Source organism: Triturus cristatus, chromosome 8 (genome assembly GCF_964204655.1).
Source record: "Triturus cristatus chromosome 8, aTriCri1.1, whole genome shotgun sequence".
NCBI classification, from domain to species: domain Eukaryota; kingdom Metazoa; phylum Chordata; class Amphibia; order Caudata; family Salamandridae; genus Triturus; species Triturus cristatus.
The window spans coordinates 1458002426-1458023541 of record NC_140591.1 but is presented as its reverse complement, the minus strand read 5'-3'; the positions used below and the strand labels follow the sequence as shown (position 1 = coordinate 1458023541).

General features: G+C 45.2%; 1 protein-coding gene across 4 annotated transcripts in view; it reads left to right on the top strand.

The window, feature by feature from the left end:
- Positions 1 to 21116, top strand: part of TSKU (tsukushi, small leucine rich proteoglycan) — a 67575-nt gene that overhangs the window by 40675 nt on the left and 5784 nt on the right. The gene's annotated exons all lie outside the window — the stretch shown is intronic.

Sequence of the window (21116 nt, the reverse complement as noted above, 5' to 3'; positions counted from 1 at the left end):
ATCCTTCGGGTTTGTCCTTCTTTAAGGCCACCTCTGACGCTGCGTCTTGGTCGGTTCTTCTAAAAGGAGTCCGTTCACAACTTAAAATACCAATAAAAAACAATATACATGCATTCTTGTAGGCATATATACAACATACATTTCATGCGTTTTCCTGTATATGTTAACCACATGTACAGTACATACTAAACACACATACCTATATACCAAAAACGTACATGTATCACATCAACCTATCTATATGCATAAAACACATGCACTTGTACTTCATATAGCGATCTATTTTGTCAAAAAATATGTACAACACGAAATACATGTGCACACCTGTAAATTTAAAACATAACCTTACAGCACATGCATACTTGTACATACTAGCACTACACATACATACCTATGTACGTGAAACACGTGTGCAACATATTCTACACATATAACCCTACAAATATAAAGGGTATGTACAACATATATTATCCACCGGGCCACTGGAATTAGGCGGCAGGAGAGGGACAAATTAATGGGCAACGTTGAGTAAATTATGCATCAAGAAAAGGCAATTTACACATCATGTTTTGTAATAGTATTACTACATTATTTTGTCATTTTTAAAACTTGTTAACACTGTCGGGCTTTGGTTGCACCTCATTAGTACCAGTTTAGTACCCAGATCAAGCAACAGAAAGGTGACCATTTCAGCTTTGCAAAGGTCCTTCCACTACACAGCAACATGTGCCACTCCATTTTTAGTAACCTTTGAAACTTTTGAGCTAGAAACAATTTTGTTTTTATGACAATCTGCAGATTATGCGGCAGATGGATTATGTAGCAAATGTGGCAATTCTATAATTATGCAAAAATCGCCACAGCTGCACAATCGCATGAGTCCAGTTTCCCCTGATTATACATACACATTCATATACTTGCATTCGTGTATACATAAAACATACGTATAGCAACCCCTACGGGCCTTGTGCTAATAACTCTATATAAATGCAGTTAGTATCACATGAACTTCACATGCATATCCATATACATAAAACATATGTACAGCACACGCTACATGTCCATACATATTGTATACTCCATAATTGGATATATACCTACACCATTGGGACTCCTACATGAGGTCCGTCTGTCTGCTTTTCACCAAAACCTTCGGTTGATTTTCCTTTTCTCGGCAAGCAGACACGGGCCCGATTTTTGTGCTTACAATAGCTGTTTAATGTCAGCCATTACGCGTTTCGGTCCAAGAAGGACCTTGATCACATGAGATATATATATATGTACTGTATGCACCACATAGCTGCACCAAATGTATGGTGGCCGGGATGTGTCAGCCACATGCAAACACCACCTGTATGCATTCACTGTAGATTGTTCACTATAGAATACTCTCTCGGCACGTGACTGGATCCGGAAACCTTTCTTCGGCAGTGCTCCTCCGTGCCGCTAGTCTGCGCAGTGCGGCTCTGTGGCGGTTCCATACCGCCCCAGAAGTAATAGCAGAGGCGCATAGAAGCGCAACCTCTGCATGCTGTTGTTAGATTCTTGGTTTTCCTTTCCGTGCTCTCAGACGTGCAGCATGAACATTTATTCGTACCATTGTGCTGAAACGTAATGTGAGGAATCTGCGGTTAGAGTATCCACCAGAAACAGTCATCAAAGCTAAGTAATCTTGTTCTTTTGACTTGCCCCTCCTATTTTTATTATTTCATGTGGAGTTCATCTCCTGACATTACCCATTCGCCCCTCACTGTTTTTATATTTTTCATAAACTACCAAGGAGTATTCTCAAGCTGGCGGGAGCCCTGCACAACACAGAAATAGCAAGTAATTACCATTCAAATGAGGAACATTTAGAAACCCTCCGTGCTCGCTCAGCAGCATGCATCCCATCAGCTCTCCTTTTTAACCAAAATACTTCTTTCCTGCTGATTCTCTTTATGTCTTGCTTTGTCCTTGGGGCCAGAACCACAGACTGTATATAACATTATGCAGCTTCTTACTTTTCTTGTCGAAGTAGGCTAACTGCGTGGGGAGTGGCCCTTTGAGGACCAAATGACAAGAGATCTCAAGAGAGCATATTTCCACTTCCATTATGTATTTATTTATTTCCATTCTCAAAAAGAAAACATATCAGTTTGACTGTAAAATGTGGAGCCGGGGCACCACCCCAGGTGGCCACAATGTTTTTGCAGAGGAGTTGATAGGGAACGACGGTTCATTTGGAGTGTAGACAAAGTCCAGCCCAAATTCACACTCCAGACTGAGGGGGGAGACTGGGGAGGACTTTGTAGCGCTGAGCAACCTTTTAAGAGGTGGCAGCCTAGTTTGAAAGCTAATAAGTGCAAACACATGCCCTGATGGCATAGAAAACCTAATGAACGAACTAAGGTGGGAGGTGACGTCTTACAGGTTGCTTGAGGGCTGTTTGATTTCTCTTGCTTTTAGAACTGAAGATGGGATACCTCTGTGATTAGACCATTGGATAGCGTAATACATGTAGGTTAGACACAAGGATTTCAATTTACCTAAAGGCCAGGGGTAGAAGAAGCCACATTTACCCTTCATGACATTACAAGGTTGCGCACTTATCCCACCCTTCCCATATCAACAGTCTTCTATGTGTGAACACCTCAGAATGTAAATAAGACTCTTAAGAGTCCTACCTTTGTTTTCATACATCTGCCTTCATGACCTCTGTGACCAGGAGTAGCAAGAGCAGTGCCGTGGAAGTAGTCGCTCCCCATGGATACCCCTAGTTGATGCCCTTGGTTTCCATGGGAGTGGTATGACTGGTAGGGGAGTGTAGCTTGTGGTACCAGTTCACTGTGAGCTGCCTCTTTTCTTGCGTCTTATCCTGGAGGCCTCAAAGACTGATCTACACAAACAATGCACGGTGTACATTATGATTGCTGTAAGAGGTGGGCCCAATCACTTAAACATCTGTACGTTGAAGGAAAGTAGGTCTGGGTTGTTTGATCAACGGGTTCACATCCCTAAAGGAAATACATGCCGTACAAGAGGCCGCCTTTCGTTCTTCGGAGATTGACCAGAACTTAAGGTCACAAATTGAGACTGGAGATTGGAATGCTAGTGATAGGCAGTTCATGCACTAAATGTCGCCCATTGAGGAAGATAACAATGCCTCAAGCCAGAAACTGGGATGCAGTAATCCCAATAAGTGAAGGCCAGACTGGGAACTTGTAGGGTCTAGCAGTCCTCACTTGCTGTCCCATCTGTTTCTAACTTGGGTTGGTGCAGGTGAGCGGACGTTGTGTTTTTTGATTGTGAAATTTGCTTGCATCTGGTGCTTGGTGGTTTTTAGCTGTCTCTGCATTTAACTCTAGTGTACTGTTTTTTCCAAACCCTCGAAAGTAACAGGTAAATGTGCACAAAAGATTAATTCAACTGAGCTGCAGTACGATTAAGCACTTCTGTGCTGACTCATTTTTGTTAAGGCTGTGATTTATCGGGCAACGTTGATCATTTTACAGCTTTACAAAGTTGCAAACTTTGTGGGCTTTGCACAGCCTCATGAGTAGGTGAAGTTTACTCCAATTTTTTTTTTCTTCTACAAAAGGATTTTTGATGCAGAATTCTGACACTGAATGTATGTTTTATAAGTATTTTAGCATGCACATTGTTTTTAGGTCCAGCCTACCAGTCCAGGCCAGCTGTCTGGTTACAAAAGACCTATTATGAGCTTAACTAGAACTTACAGGGGCTTACAGTCTGCCAATTGCTTACCATTGGTTCACTTTATTGTCAATGCCAATAGCTTGCTTCGTTTTCAATGGCAACCCTTATCCTAACTTCCCCTTATTGTGTTTGTTCCTCCTCTGGAGCATATAGCCTCCTCACCGTCTGTGATTGGCTTGTTTCTTACTTTCCACTGCAATTTTTTCCTCCTTTCCTCTGCTCCGTTTTGTTTTCTCACTTGTGTGCTTCTCCCACCTTGTTTGCTGCTTTTCCCCTGTCCTGCCCACTCCCCGTTTCTTCCCCCAGTTGCCCCTCCATTGCCCCACACAGCCAGAAATTTTTAAACCATTCTATTTTTTCTTTATTTGTTGGAGAGGACCATGCAAAAAATTGCTGTCGGCAACTCCACCTCAAAAAGAAAAAACACTTTCTCGTTACTTTCCATTTTTGTTCAATTGATCGACATTTTATCAGTAAATATAAAAAGCAACAGCGTCATTTTGTAGGCATGTCGTGATGGTCACACCATTGCACTTTTTTTCTGTTCTATGCTGCACAGCATCACCTTTTCCAGTGGACCTGCTCCTGGAGCACGGATGACCCTGAGTGCCGTGCTGCTGACTTCCATAGCAGGAGGCGTGGTCCTAAAATAAGCATGTGCCCACTCTCTCCCATTTGGAAATGATCTCCTCCTCCTCTGAAAACAAATTCTTGCAAGTGATGTTGACACACATGGCCCTGATATTGGGGTACGGCATTGGCCTAATTTAATCCATTTTCATATTTTTCTCTCTGTATACTTGTCAGTCTGATGGATGGGGTAAAATATAAACATTTGTAGCAGCAGAAACCTCTGCAGAAGGCTGAGCTTATGGGTATAGTACTAGGACTGGCTTTTTTACTAAGGAAAACGTCTAAAACACGGCAAGCTCTCAGCCACAAGACTCTTTAAAAGGCCAAGATTCCCGCTCCTCCTGCTATTTCAAACAAAGCCAACATTTTGAGTTGGGGTTCATGCCTCATGCCACTTTTGAACTGCCAAAGGCGGATGAGCACCACTCGGGTGAGCCGTAGTCTGGTCGTGGCTCAGACCCTAGTACTGCCACCCTGCGCATGCGAGAATGAGGCCCAAAACGCTTATTTTATTGCTTCCCTGACGGTTCAAGAGCGAATTAGTCTGCCTCATGTTACCCTGCTGTTCTCTCCCCTCCTTCCAAGGCAAATACTTTTCTTATACCCTATAGACATTTCAGGGTAAAAGAGACAATGTGGTGAAAGGAGGCTTACCCTGCTTCCATTTTTTCAACTAAGACGGCAGCATGGTACGATTTGGCAGTTCTCATTTTCTTAAATCTTAGCTCAACTCTTCTTTAGCCCTGGGTGGAGTTTGCGGAATTCCACAAGCAGCAGAGTGTTAGGTTGCGCTGTTCGTACTGATTGTTAGCAACAGGTGTTTGTCCTGCGCTGTAAAATCAACACGAATGATGCATGGCGCAAGAGGGCGCTGCTTCTTTCTGCTGCTCGAGTATATGTTCTCCTTGAGCGGTAGCTTCCTCCATGTGAACAGAAGGTTTCTCAACTTGAGCGGTAGTGACCATCCGTGACCGTCCGCATTGAAAATCTCACTGGGAGGTGGTCTAGTGTTGGATTTCCCTCGCTCGCCAACTTAACTCCGCATGCTCCATAGAATGCGGAAAACTCCGCAAACAGAGTGGTGTTCACCACCCAGGCCTACTCTCCTTTGTCATAATATTGTATCATAACACATATTCCCATGTAATGAATTAGTGTCAACATGTAATAGTTTATTAAAACATTGTATTCTCATGTATGTAATTAGTATCTAAGTGTAACACTGTATGATAACACTTTTTTGCTTCAACTAGTAAAGAGAGCTGACGTCAGGTTTGACTTTTTCCGCGCTACATTAAAACTGCAAAGTTATTAAATCCATTTTTTCTAGCTCCTCTTAAGCCCTACTTAGATTCTTTCTCCATACTTACTCATGCATAAACAAGTCCCGAATGCTAGGTAGATGATACAAAGATATTTAATGTACGTATTCCACTGATACATTCTTTGTAGTTTTTGGGTCTCACCTACCAGACAGCTCTTCGCTGTCTACAGCCAAAAGCCTCTTGGGGACCATACCAAAAAGGTACTGTGGGCTTAAAGACCGACCATTTCTTACCTTTGGCTGGCTTTATTGTCGGTCTCATTCGCTTGATTTTTATTCCATGGTTTGCCTTCCTCTTTCTTGTGTTTTTCCCTTCCCTTGAGCATTTCCTCTTTACCCTACTTTTAATTGTCTGACTTGTATCCTTCCGTTGCCAACATTTAGGGAACTACTTTTTTTCCTTTAAGCACTCCATGAGAGAGGGTGTTTTTTCAAGATATCTTTCATGTGCTGATTTCTCCCCACCAAATCCCTTTACCCTCCTCCCAAGAGATCCAGGTCTCTCTTCCCTCGTTTATAGCTTGCCCTTCCTTGGCTTTTTTTTTTTACCTAAATGTTTCTTCCACTGCCATTCTTTGCTCTCCCTGTCTACTTTATTTCCCTCCTAGCTTCTGTTTCGTAGCTCCCCCATCCCTTGCTGTCATATTTATTTATTTGTTTTTGGGTAAGGCCCAGCAGCTCCCATTTCTTACTGGACCACTCAAATTTTTAAGAGCCTTTGTGAAGTCAATTTTCTTTAAGTGGCATCCTCCATCTTGTATCGGTAATGAAATAAATATTAAGAAAATGGTACCCACGCCAGTCAGTAGGTGCACGAGTGTTGAAGCATGCCCATAGCTACTAAATGATGCCATACCAGTAGCGTCAGGATGTGGGTGCATCATGTTTTTTTTTTATGTTTGTTTTTTTGCGCCAAATCTGCATATAATCAGCAATTTCACTAGTTTTCACTGATGCTGTACAGCTTTGCTGAAAGCATTTCCAAAGCCAAAAGGTCACAACGGCGAATCTCGTTGGCTTTGCCAATTCTCGCTCCCCATTGTGACCTCTGATATTACTTGACAGTGTTTTCCTTCTTTGTATTAGGTGGCCTTTCTCGGTCTTCAGCAGTGTATTTCATACCTTAGTGCCTATTTCTCTCTTCCTTTGGTATCTGTTGCACACAGCCGCCCGTTTACCTCCCTTGTGAGGTGAAACATTCTTCTCTTATTTGAAATGAATGTATTGATGATGACCACACAATGCAACAACTGGCAGGAAGGCCGCCGTCGCAAACACAAACAACACGTGGGGCTAGAATTTGGCAATGTAACCTGCATTTAAATATTTTAGTTTTCATTTCCTAAAACGGTTCCAAAGGTTCAGTGCTGAATCGCCCTCCTTCCGTCCTGTGTCTACCTGGAGTCTTCTGAACTTCTCAATAACACAGACCGGATATGAAGTGGTACGTGGACGTGGCTTCCATTACTTCCTGGTGCGTACGTGTGTCACGGGGACAGGTTACCGGAAGCCGTCCGGTGTTTGTGGCATGTCTGTGACTGTGTGGCGGAAATGTGGCTAGCTGACGTGCTTAATTGGCACATCTGTTGAGTTTTGTGTGTGTATTTTTTGCATTACCAAGCAAGGATATTATGGAAGAGTAATAGAAAAAAACATGAATTTAGTTTTCATTTTATTTATAGTATTTTCATAGCGCAGATCCGCTGTACCAGAGCTGTGGTAAAAATCAAATTGTGTTAGGAGGCGGAGACCGGGTCAGTTACACATCAAGGGGGAGTGTAATGTAGTAAGGTTTACTCAGCAGGGTTCATTGTCATCAGCCTGGTACTGAGCCTTTCTTCTTATTAAGTGAATAAGAGGAGTTGACCCTGATGACAGCCGAGCCGGTCAACTTCATTGGCCAAGATAGTTAAAAAGGATCAACCCGCTCCTCCCAGAGATCATTGGGACACATTACCTGCTTGCCTACTCCTGATTTGGTTTCTGGCCACTCATGGAATAGAATCCTCTCAACGTTTTCTGGGATGTCCTCGAAAGCCAAGCGGACACACCGTGCGCACGGTGCACTGTGTCACTGGAACCAAGCGGTACGTGGCTGATGAGCCCATAACTAGGGCGAAACCAGGACCTGAGTTGCTTGCATTCCAGTTCAGAGAGCACTTGGCTTGGCAGTTCGCTCTGGACTGTTCCTATTGGAGCAGAGTCCAGACTGATTTGCATATAGCTGGGTCCAAACTGAGGTGGCATGGTGTGCAAAATAACAATGGATTGGAATGCGGCCCGAGTGATTAGCAGTGGCTGGGATTAATTCAAGCATTCCTTCCATCCCTGTTTTGTATACTTATTGTGTAGCCCTAAGTGGGATGGGTATGCCCAGATGTGGGTCCTGTGCACACTGTTTCTGGAACCAAGCTGTACCTGGCTGATGAGCCCATAACTAGGGCGAAACCGGTCCTGGGATGCTTGTGTTCTGGTTCAGGGAGAACCTGGCTTGGCAGTTCGAGCTGGACTGTTCCTATTGGAGCAGAGTCCAGACTGATTTGCATATAGCTGGGTTCACACTGAGGTGGCCTGGTGCGCAAAATAACAATGGATTGGGATGCATCGCTGTTTTGTGTAGACATGGATGGTGATCCAGTACTTTTCCCACTGGACTTGTCTGCGTCCTTTGATAACGTCCATAATCAAAACCTCCTACACCACTTCTCCCAAATTGGGTCTGAGGATGGAGCCTGGGACTAGATCCTCTTTACAACTTACTTGCTCTTCGCCTTGACTCTCATTGCAACTTCAAGGGTCTCGGAGAGCTGCACTATCGTCCCTCTGCTGTTCGGCGTGCCTTTTGGCTCTCTTCTCAAAGTGATCCAGTCCTTTACCTTTTCCTGTTGTAACTATGATCTTTCTGAACCTGAAACAATCTCCTGCCTTGGATGCCTGCATGCGTAGCATCCTGTCTCTTCATAGTGGGCAACTGGAGTACCAAGGGCCATCTCAAGATAAGTGTCCATGAACTACAAGTCCTGAGCGGCAGCGGCCAGATCTTTGTGCAGTGCTGGAGATCCTGGTACCGCGGCTTCAAGCCAGTTTGACATGGGTTGCCCCGCTGTGTGGATGCTAGTACTGGAATACCAGCAAGAGCTTCAAACAAGATTGACACCCATTGATGTCATTGTTTTCCTTTTTTTTTTTTTTACATGAGAAAAAAATACACTTTTATTTGAGCAAAACGTTTTTAGAAAATGTCAAGCATTCAGAGTGGACACAAAGTGGGATGTAATTGTTTTCAACCTCTTCTTACACCTTTATGCTGAAGAGGTCCAACTCTTTGTTTTTCTCCTCTTTCACCCCTGCTGCCCTCAGTACCATCTCATCCTGACTTCCAGCCATTAACTCCTGCACTGTATTTTCCTAACTGCTCCTTAAATCTTCCTGCCACTGAAATTGTGGTCTTTCCTGCCTCTTCCCTTCTCGACTCTTTTGCGGATCTTCTCCGTACTCGTTTCTAGTCTCTTTCTCTTTGCCCATCCCTGCTCTTTGTGAGCCCTTTCGTTATAAGCTCCACTCCTTTCATTCAGATGTGTCCCTTCATTACCTATCAGGCCACCAAAAGTTGCATTTGTTCTCTTCTTCTTCAATCCTGTTGTTTGTCCCTTTCTTTCGCCGAGGCCCCTTGCTACGCCACTGCCCTCAGTGACTCCTCAGTGTGAAGACGCGGCGTCACTAATCACCAGTTAGTCCGCCCGCGCGCGTTTGTCAGTCGAGACTCGCGTCTGCTTCTTCTCGCGGCCGATAAGGGCATCTCTGAAGTCTTATCTGAAAGGAAATGGTGCCAAGTTACAAGACTCCCGATAAGAGACGTTAACCTCGGTCGGATTTCAGGGAGTTGCAACCGTTAAACATCAGCACGTGCTGTACCGCGGAGCGAACCCATAACTGAGGGTTCGTGTCCAGAAAGGTGCAGAGCACGAGGTGTTCCACAAAACTGTTCATAAGCGGGGCCTTGTGTGTCTGAGGCCGCGCTCCGGCACGGAACGACCCGAGAAACCTCAAGTGTGCACTCGCGAGATTGATGCTGTAATGGTGTAGACAACCTTGTGAAGACACTGGTGCGTAGCAAACGTGTCACGGACTCCTTTCCAAGAAGGCAAAAGTCCTCGCCTTTCCACACTGGATAGAAAAACACTGCCATGCTAGGTAGGGTGGCTCTTTACACCTCTATGCCACGTCACTTGTTTCTCGAGCTTGATTTTTGCAGCTGGTGGGCGCCGACTCTCCTCTTGAAGTCCCACGGCTTACTTTTCACCATCAGACTTTGACCCAGAGCAAGAGATAAAAGGGCAGAAAAGAGAGAAGAGGAGAAAGGTGGGAAAATAGAGACAGAGAAAGCAACAATGAAAACCTGCAGGGGTGAGCTAAAAGGACATGAAAGGGCATGGTTGTGCACGATTAAAGGGGTTCAATCCAAACTAGTAAACCTTGGTGTTTGGCAACCCCTTCGTTTGGCAGCCCCAGCTATGGGCTCACAGGAAACACTTTGTTTGGGCCCCTAGACCTATTTTCCTACAAAGTAAGCACTTCACTGCACTTGCACGTTTGTCTGCCAATCTGATGCCCACTGAATTATTTCAGCCAAGACTGGTGGAACAAGGGTTTTAGAATGATGTTAGTTACTATTATGTGTCTAGTAACTGTATGTTGGTTTTATCAGGTTGAGAATCTGAGCTGGGGTAGAAATCCCAGTTGATGGTAGAAAGGTTTCGAAATGGCCGTCTTTCTGACAAGGGCCTTGATTACGGGCAGGTCCTGTCCGATGCGATACTTATCACACCTGATCGAATCTGACACCAAGGTGTACATCATTTATGCAATACTTTAGCGTCTATTCTGAATTTGTGTGTAACAACATGCAGATGGTGGTGCTTACTGCCCCAAAAGCCTCATGCCTTGGTATATATTGTCCATTTTTACCCTGTGAAGTTCCGCCAGATTCTGCTGAAATTGAACCACGGGTGCAGACTTTTTCCACACCTGGTATTTACTTAGTGCAATAAACATTGCAACACATGTAAGTGCGAGATCTGTGCACAAATAGATGTTTGCAAGGGGATTGCAGTTTAGTGGGTGGAATGTAATTGGGTCACATATATACAAATGAAACTGTCTAATAGGCATCCTAAAAACAAATTCTTTCGGGTGAAAACCACAGCTACAAAACATGTTCCCCACTGTCCAAATAGAAAGAGGTGTGGAGATTTGTCAATGGAATCAACTCTTCAGATACACCATGGTGGAACCCAACCCCAGAGGCACCACCCTAGGGAAATCCAACCATACAGGCATCTCCCTAGTGTAACCCACCCTCAGGCACCACTCCAGGGAAACTCCACCATACACGCATCGCCAAAGTGAAATTCAACTCCAGGGGGCACCATCCTCAAACCTGACCCATGTGGCACCACCATAAGAACACCCAACCCTGTGGGCCATAGCCTAGGGAAATCCAACCCTACAAGCAGGGCCATACTGAAACCCAACTGCTCAGGCCGTACTCTGAGAGGAACCTCACCCTGCTGTTAACAAATGAAGGACTCCCAAACCTACAGTTATGACCGAAGAGAACCTCAAACAAAATGGCAGCACTTTGGGGGAGACTCAATCTTATGGACCTAGGGAAATCCAAGCCTAAGGGCACCCCTTTAATGAAACTCACAACTGCAGCTCATACAGATCACACTCTAAATGCAAGAGGAGAGAGAAATGTATCTAGATTCATCTTTCCAGGCACAACTTTAGTGAATGCCAACCCTACTGGCAACAGTTTAGGGAAACTAGCCCGTATTAGCATCACCATACTGAAATCCAACCCTGTGACTACCAAGCTTATGAAACCTACAGCTACGGATCATGCAACCCACTGTACCCGTACACACAGTTACCTGCTTACCTCTTGGAAGGTGACCAGAACTGCAAGCACCACCATAAGGAAATTCACACACCTGAAGAACCAGCAGAGTCTGCACGCATAATGGCCTGTGTGCGAAGTAGACTTTGAAGACCAGCAGCATGCCTGCATCCCACGGAACCCACGTCAGCCGCCACTTAACACATCAAAGAGCATCTAAATCATTAATTACTGAAAGTAACACCACAATATCATGATTTTGGTCACAGAGAATTCCCGGAACCATTAAGGGTGCACAGACTCATGTGTGCAACCAGACCACTCTACGCTGGCATCCCCAGAAACTCCTCAAGAAACTGCAGAACATTCAGAATGCCTCCGCGAGCTGCCACCAGAGAGCTCCGCTCTGCCCAGCTGGCACCGTCCCACATATCCGCAAGCCCACGGCCGGTGGAAGATCCTTCTCCTAGCTCGCTGCGAGGACCTGGAACACCAAGACTCTTCACCTCAGGCAATCACCGTCACCGCCTCAATTCAAGAAGGACTTCGAGACCTGGCTCTTCGATTAAACCACAGTGCCTTCGACAGATCAGCTGTACTCCCTCTCCCCCTTCCCCCCCCGCCCCCCCCCCCCCCCCCACACACACACACACAGCGTCTAGAGACCCTTACGGGTGGCTTTACAAGACATTTGATTGAATGAGTGACCACAAAAATGATAGCAATAACGCGCTGCACAGACGCTGGTCACAAAATCTAATGTGCACGTGATCCCCCTAACCACAGACGGCCCTGAAAGGTTGGGCGACCCAGATGTACAACATGCTCTCATCGAGGGAAAGCCACAGTTGTCAGACGACACTGCACTTCAAGTGGCTTCCTGCTCCCCAGACCAAGAGTTAAAATGCTTACATAGCAGATGTTGGGCTTTGTTAACGTAATAACATCATACGCGTGGCGTGACGTATCCTAGGCTTTCAGACACGTAGCCATGTTGACCTCTTCTGCACACCTTTCCTGCTCCGTAGGCCTTCAGTAAAGTGCATTTTTGGGGTTATTGCGACGGTTCCTGAAGAGCCGGCCGCCGCCGCCTCGGTTTATTTAGTTCGCTTCAGCTCCGTTCCGCTGAAATGCGATCCCTTCGTTTCAGCTGAAAACGTTGGTTCCGTTTTCCTGAAAAAACAGGCTGACCCTTCCCAGTGGCACAGGGATTAAAACAACCGCAAACCTCTCTCCTCCCCCACGGAGGCCTCGGCTGCATGTGTTAATCATTATTTTAAAGTAAGTCGTGTGAGTCGGAAAAGGGAAGCGGTGTCATCCTCTCATGGCGAATGTAAATCATGTTAACGTGCAGTTTAACCTAAAGTAGGTTAGAGGGAAATATTAGATGGCTCTTTGTACTTGGGTAAAAATGAAGATGGTTCCTTCCCTCTTTTTTTACTGTACGTGTGGAAAGAAATGATTCAACGCCCTGTAAGAAATTAACTCTGAGGTGCTGGGCTTTTTTTTTTTGGATAGCGCACTGATGGCCGATTCCTTGGCGCCTTATCAGCATCAGTGTTTGTGTTCGTTGCGGTTGTTCTAAATGGGCCAGAGTTCATCGGAAGAAAGGGGGTGGAGTTATTAGACCTTTACCCCTGTGATCGGCTATCTTCTGTTTAGGCAGTGGAACTGAAGGGGAACTTCCAGAGGACAGTTCGCGAGTTCCCGCCTTAACCCGGATGTTTGAGCAGGGAACCCATGGGTTGACGCCTTGAAGGTACAATTGCATTTTAGCCCTGGAGCTCTCCGCACACAGTAATAAAAGGGCCATTTCCTGTCTTTTGTTGTCATTTGACGCCACCTAGCGCTAGCACTTGAACACTGTTTTATGTTTCCCCTTGTCTCATGCAAGCACCAGCCGTGGTGATGTTTGGACAAAGATTCCATTGACTCATTTTAGAAATGCCCGCATGAAAGGCCAAGACAGGAAGAGGCCAGCGCCCTGACTCTTTAAGAACCCCTGACGGTTTTTCGTTTTGTGCAATATCAAAAGGTCTGCATGGAACCTCAGATCTGGAAATTATCTTGTTCTAAATTACGGGTGGATCTCGGTTTTTGGATAAAAAGATACATTTGTGTTCCAACCCCCCCTTGTGATTGTGATGCTCTGTCACCGATGCGCCATCAACAATGATTGTCATTAGCTACTGTCTTGGTGACTTTTTTTTCCATGTAGTGTGTATCCCGGATTCCTGGGAAATGCATTTCCAAAACCTCCTGTGTCGGTTTTCACCAAATTTAGCAGGCACGTAGATTGTTCGGGGGCGAACTACCCCCAAAAAGTCATAGAGGGTGCAGCATGCACTTACTATCTTTGTTTCCACATTGGCACTCAACAGATCGTAAACTTCAGAAAGTTCCATTAGGAGATGTTTAAAAGTTTCTTCTCCTCGTAATTTGGACGGAATGAACTCTTTTAAGATGAGCCAGGCGCGCTTTTTATCGGCCAAATGGTGCTGAGCCAAATTCCAAAAGTGACGGCGTCATTCTCAAGTTAAAACCGCGACTTATCCGTTTTATAACTTCGGGCGTTGTTGAATTACTGTTAATGGAGGCCCGGCCGGACTTGCACTATCATCCTACACGTCTGTAAATATAAGGATGATGCAACCCGGCCCGATGGCAGCTGTGCACCAAGCCGTACTCTCGCCTTTGTGTGAGGCAGTGCCTAGGAAGGCTCTCGTGACCCGGTCGCCCATCACCTGCATCGTGAGTTCGCCAGCAGTGCGGATTGATTTGTGCCCCGCCCGCCACTCTACTAGCCGTTCTCGCGCGACTAGGTCACGTAAGACCTGTCGTAGCAAGGATGCCCTCGGTCCTAATGCAAGCCAGGAAAACGTGTCCCGAAAAACCCTTGTCGAATAGTTAAAACGTCGATGTTTGGTTCACGGGGCCCCACCGGTGCCACTGCACCAGCTGCACCGTGGAGAGCTACATCCCTGCATGCAGGAGCCTCTTTGCTGCACGCTTTTATTTACTTTTCGGCAGACTGGAAAAAGCCTTTCAGCGAGCCACTTGCTGAAGTGAGGCAGCACATAGAGATGTATACACCGCCCTCCACTCTGCCAGCGAAGGGGCCTGTTTTGACGGAAGCTGGCAGCCTCTGGGCTCGGCTGTGGCGCTTCGCACAGGAGTCTTTGCAGAGGGCGCGGGCATTTGCGACCATGTTTTACTGCGTGCGGCACCCGTTTGAGAGCACGCATTTCAGATCGGGATTCTAGTACACGCAGCTTCGAAGCGCTGCATGGGTTTTACAGTATACATTAACCAACAAGAACGTGTCATTAAGGGAGTGCTGAGGTTCGAAGTTCCTGTCCTCGGGACACTGACGATAGCGGCTATTATGTAGGGGTGGGCGGAATTTGCGAAATCCACTTTTGCAAATTATCGCGAAAATGTTAAAAATGATCGCAAACACGCGGAAATATCGCAAAGATGCGGAAGTTTTTTTCCCGCATGTTCGCGAGATTTTCTGCATGGTTGCGGCTCGCCAACTTACCCATGTGATTGCTCGCGGGCGCAGCCATCTTGTTTTCAGTTGCCTCGCGGTGCATGATCGCAAGAAGAAAGACGTGAACGCATGACGTCACTGCAGGCGCGAACTGTCGCGAGACAGCGCAAATGGCTAAAAACAATGCAACATCTCATGGAGAACGCGACCGGATCAAGAAAACTTGTCGGCGAACGCAGGGATTCAGGTAAGGCGATCGCGCGCGAGAATGTAATATTTTACAGCGCGAGCAAGAAACAAATTATCGCCAAGCTGCGAAATGCGGAAATTTTGACATTTTCGCGCTCTCCGCGGAACGCAAAAATGTCAAATTATCGCAATTTCCACGAACGGAACGAAATTTTCGCCCAGGCCTACTATTATGACAGATGACATCACGTGACAGGAAGAGCAGGGTTACATTCCTTCCCTGTGAAACTGGGAATGGAATTACTATGTGTGTGTTCATTGTGTCACACTCCAGTTCTCCTCTCAAAGATTCCATGAGCACAAACCTCCCCAAATATATTGTAGGAAAAGACTCGACAAAAAGGCGAAACCCGAAGAACTCGGTGTGTTAAATAGTAGATTATGCACGTTATGCCTCATTTTCAAGTTGAAAACTCAGAATAGAAGTTGTTTACCCATGTAGGGTAAATACCTTTCCCTGGGCTCTGGCGTTTAATATGTGTGGTAAATACCCCAACCTATTCCTCCCAACTTGAAAAGAGAGCCATAGCAGTGACTGCTGTTTTGGCGGTGATCTGAACTCAGAAAGTTTTAAGTGTGACAGCCACCGGGTGCGTCCGCACAGCCACTTTTCCTTTGTGCACTTTAGTGCAGATGCGGAAGGCTGCATGCCTCATGCACCTACCAATGCATACACTATTGCATCCTAGAAAAGGCCTCTTTCTCTTTGCATCCTACAACTATCCCAACATTCATGTTCTTATGTTCATGGACGTAGCTGCCAGTGGTGCTGCAGGTGCAGTGACAGTGAGGCCCGAAGGCCTGAGGGGCCTGCTAAACCCTGTTTATTGTTGTATTTTACTAGCCGCCCAGCAGTAAAGGGTTTATATGCTTTTCTTGCACCCTGACCCTCAGCACAATTGCTACATTACTGCTTGAGTTCCCTGCTAAATACAGTATTTAATTATCCAAATATCCCAACGTTTACGTTCTTCTACGTTCCCTGCTAAATGCAGTATTGCATCATCTAACTACCCCAACGTTTACTTTCTTCTACGTTCCCTGCTAAATGCAGTATTTCATCATCTAACTACCCCAACATTTACTTTCTTCTACGTTCCCTGCTAAATTGTGTATTGCATCATCTAACTACCCCAACGTTTACGTTCTTCTACGTTCCCTGCTAAATGCAGTATTGCCACCTCTAACTACCCCAACGTTTACTTTCTTCTACATTCCCTTCTAAATGCAGTATTTCATCATCTAACTATCCCAACGTTTACTTTCTTCTACGTTCCCTGCTAAATGCAGTTATTTCATCATCTAACTGCCCCAACATTTACTTTCTTCTACGTTCCCTGCTAAATGCAGTATTTCATCATCTAACTATCCCAACGTTTACTTCTACGTTCACTGCTAAATGCAGTATTTCATCATCTAACTATCCCAACGTTTACGTTCTTCTACGTTCCCTGCTAAATGCAGTATTTCATCATCAAACTATCCCATTGTTTACGTTCTTTTCCGTTCCCTGCTAAATGCAGTATATCATCATCTAACTATCCCAACGTTTACGTTCTTCTCCGTTCCCTGCTAAATGCAGTATTTCATCATCTAACTATCCCAACGTTTACGATCTTCTACTTTCCCTGCTAAATGCAGTATTTCATCATCTAACTATCCCAACGTTTACCTTCTTCTACGTTCCCTGCTAAATGCAGTATTTATTGCATCATCTAACTATCCCAACGTTTACTTTCTTCTACGTTCCCTGCTAAATGCAGTATTTCATCATCTAACTATCCCAACGTTTACGTTCTTCTACGTTCCCTGCTAAATGCAGTATTGCATCATCTAACTAGCCCAACGTTTACGTTCTTATACGGTCCCTGCTAAATGCAGTATTTCATCATCTAACTATCCCAACGTTTACGTTCTTCTACATTCCCTGCTAAATGCAGTATTGCATCATCTAACTATCCCATCATTTATGTTCTTATAGGTTGCCGCTAAATGCAGTATTTCATCCTCTAACTGTCCCAACATTTACGTTCTTCTACATTCTTTGCTAAATGCAGTATTGCATCATCTTAACTATCCCATCGTTTACGTTCTTCTACATTCCCTGTTAAATGCAGTATTGCATCATCTAACTGTCCCAACGTTTGCGTTCTTCTACATTCTTTGCTAAATGCAGTATTTTATCATCTAACTACCCCAACGTGTACGTTCTTCTACGTTCCCTGCTAAATGCAGTATTGCATCATCTAACTATCCCAACGTTTACGTTCTTATACGTTCCCTGCTAAATGAAGTATTTCATCATCTACGTATCCCAACGTTTACGTTTTTATACACTCCCTTATAAATGCAGTATTGCATCATCTAACTATCCCATCATTTATGTTCTTATAGGTTGCCTGCTAAATGCAGTATTTCATCATCTAACTATCCCATCGTCCATTTTTCTTATATGTTGCCTGCTAAATGCAGTATTGTTTGGTGGGTGGCACCGAAGAGGCGTCTCTGGTGCACCTACCAGACAAAGCGTAACATAATAGTCCACAGTGTGTGGCCTCTTTTTTTCCACAGGCTCATGTAGGCAGGAATAAAGTGGCTGTGGCAAGACTGCCCTCAATTCTCTTTATGGGAAGGTGTAATATAATCTTCCTGCCCTATGTATGGATTACAGTCAACTGTGAAGTATTTAATGATGTTGCTCAAAACGTGTTCAGTATTGTAGTTTGTGATGCATAATTATGATTAATAAATAGCACATTGGATTATATTACTGCTACCTTAAACATTTTCATACCTTTCTGTAAAGCAAGTTTCTGCTTTACTAATGTGAGCTTTGTCACCAAGACTTATTTTCGTAGAATTCAGCGAGGCACACTGGTCTATACACACGGTCACATACCTGCTTGTGGAATAATGCAATTTTCCTTCTACTTGCAGCTTCTTCCTGCACACACTAGCCTTGTACCTTTGGCTGGGTTGGGTGTATTTGTGGTTATGCCCAGAAGTGGTTTGGTTAGCCATTTCTGTTTAGGCCAGGGGCCGCCAACCGTTTCTATAACGAGAGCTTCTTCCGACCAGTCAAAATAGCCCTAGCCACTAATGGCTTTGACTATTGTCGAAGTAGTGACAACATCAGATACAAGCAAAGTCGTAACCGCGCCTTGCAGATTTACTAGTATTGACATATTTGTTTCCCAGAATACATGTTTTTCTATTAAACTTAATATAAACTTTCCCTTTTGGGTCAACACATTCAAAGAAAATGACGTTTCATGGGGGAAAAGTTTTCATGCGTGGCCCTTAAGTCAGCTTGTGATTTTCCTAGTTCAAATGCATGTTCTTGACACATTCTGCCCCATCTACCCTGGTATGTACATGCTGTGGATGCCCATCAAAATGACAGAGATTGCCTACATTATGCAAAGGATGCCCCCCATAATGTTAGGGCCACAACCACTATTGTATCTATTTGTGAACATTGATTCCAAAAAGGCCATAACTATTCGATAGGGGACCACAATTAGACCAAATGTATTCAGAGCATGGCAAGAATAGCTGCCTTTATGCCATGATTAGTACAAAGATGCCCAACATATGTCAAGATTTACCATTATTATGCCAGAGCCAACTTTGTCCAGAATAGTTTTTATTGTGCCATAGATGAACCCCTTATGTTGGGAGCACCAAATAGGTGGTGTTGCCTGATACCAAGAATTGCTTCCAGGAATAAACCATGTCTTTCAAGGAGAACACAATGCCAGCCACATACACAGCACATACATAACGCACACATGCAGACAGAAACATTAAACAAATTAACATGCGTCCATGCACACACCCTTCCCACCATCTGAAACAAACAAGGCTGTTGTCCTATCTTCACTCTCAACCCCGCCTCTGACTACAGGGCTACCGACGAGTAATTCTCACACAATGCTACTACCTCAGTGCACTTTTATTCTTGCCCAGTTTTCACACATTCTGTATGGTTTATAGAATGGCTCTTGGAAAGTGGCCAATCTCGTTGTGACTGCTAAATTGAGAGTGGAGACAGGTGGTCATGCTGTTGGTACAACCGGCCGTCACAGTGTGTTTGTGTGTAAGCATGTTGCCCTGTCACTGGTTTGGATGGCGGTCACTCCAAGGACACAGATGTGTAGCACTACCTTGTTCAGTTTGGCTGGGCCCTCTGATTTATTACTAAGCCGGGCTGCACTTCAGAGAGCTGTTTCCAGGGTACTGGTGAGCAACCAGTGGCTCCCAAGCTACCCATTGGAGACCCTTGCTTTAAGCGCACTGTGCTGTGCAACCTAGGCTTGCTTTTGCTGTGCTTTGTAACTCCACATGGTGTTGTCATTTATGCCACCGTAAGGCCTGACATCTCAACTACAGTCAATCGTTGCCACGAGTTTCCTAACAATCATTCTTAAATGTAGAATTTTATACCCAGAACATTCCCACTTGACTAACCATGGCAAAACCGCTGCGTGATGCTTTAAGCAGCTCTACAAACTTGAATCGATTGCTTTTTTGAAAAAAAAAAAAAAAGGAAGGTTGGTTCTGTTGGCAAACTAGTCTTTGTGGTCTTTAACCGCTTGGCTGCGGCCGGAATTCCCCCGCAGTGCTGAAAAATTCCACAAGTGCGCGGTTCGGACGGCCCCCGGCCGTCCTCTGTACACGCCCACTGTGAAGTCAGTTGGCCGGGGGCCGTCCGACGCATGGAAGCGGTTAATTTTTATACAACAGGTTTGACTAAACAGTTTCAACATGTTGGATCTGTGCTCAATGTACGTCACCTGCAGAGTGGGTGGAATAAGGAAAGGTGGAGGGTTGGCAGGGAGGTCGTGGGAAGAGGTGAGAAACCAGGGAATGGACAAACCGGGCCAACTTTACATCCCTGTGCCAGTTGCAACACCTGGAGCTGAACGACTAATGTGGGAGAGTGGAGCCAGTGAGCAAAAATGGGCTTTGTAGCATAATGGGGCCCAGAATAGAGCAAGATCGGAGAGAGGAACCGATAGAGGACAAGATGGTGCAAACAGCAGCAGAGCTGAGTGAAACAAAGAGGTGAGGTGGGGAGTGATACGTGCATGCACACCGAGAGCGAGAGAAAGAGCTCACAAGTGTGTTCCTGTGGCTTGTGTAAGGCCCCAGGTAATGTGACACAGATCAGTACGGCACAAGGGGGAAAATGGAGCATTTGGGATATCACCCATATGTTACAATGAACAAGACCGCTTGATTCTGGAATAGAGGTGCATCATATGGGTAGAATGCAGGGAGATGCTGCTTCCTGTACTGTAACTGTACATTGAAGTGGGTGATGCCAAAGAGTCTATTATTAGACCTTCCAATATTTCTCATCAGTACCTCAAGCATCTGGTCAATTAGACTGATCACGAAAAGGCAAGTTACGTTCATTTCGGAAAGCCTTGGCCATGATATGAGGGTGGATGATTGAGCTTCATGGCTTCATTATACTAGAGACCATGGCATCCCAGTGCAGAGCACACCTGGGTGTGCTTAAGCATCCATCCACACTTTCCTCACTGGGATGGAGGCAGGGCTAGAGCTGCAGGAAACCAGTCAATAGGAGTCGGGAAGCTGTGGGTGAAGTAATACAATGAATAGGCGAAGGCTACCCGTACCAGGTACCGCACTTCTCTCCAGGTGAGCTATCGGGGGAGGCACCAATCTGATACTACAAAGTTTGCTTAAGGTTTAGCGTTCAGCAACTCTAAACCGTTGCATCTCCATTGATTAGCCATCCGATCTTTGGTTTGACAACAAATTTCCGTAAAATCTATTGTGAATGG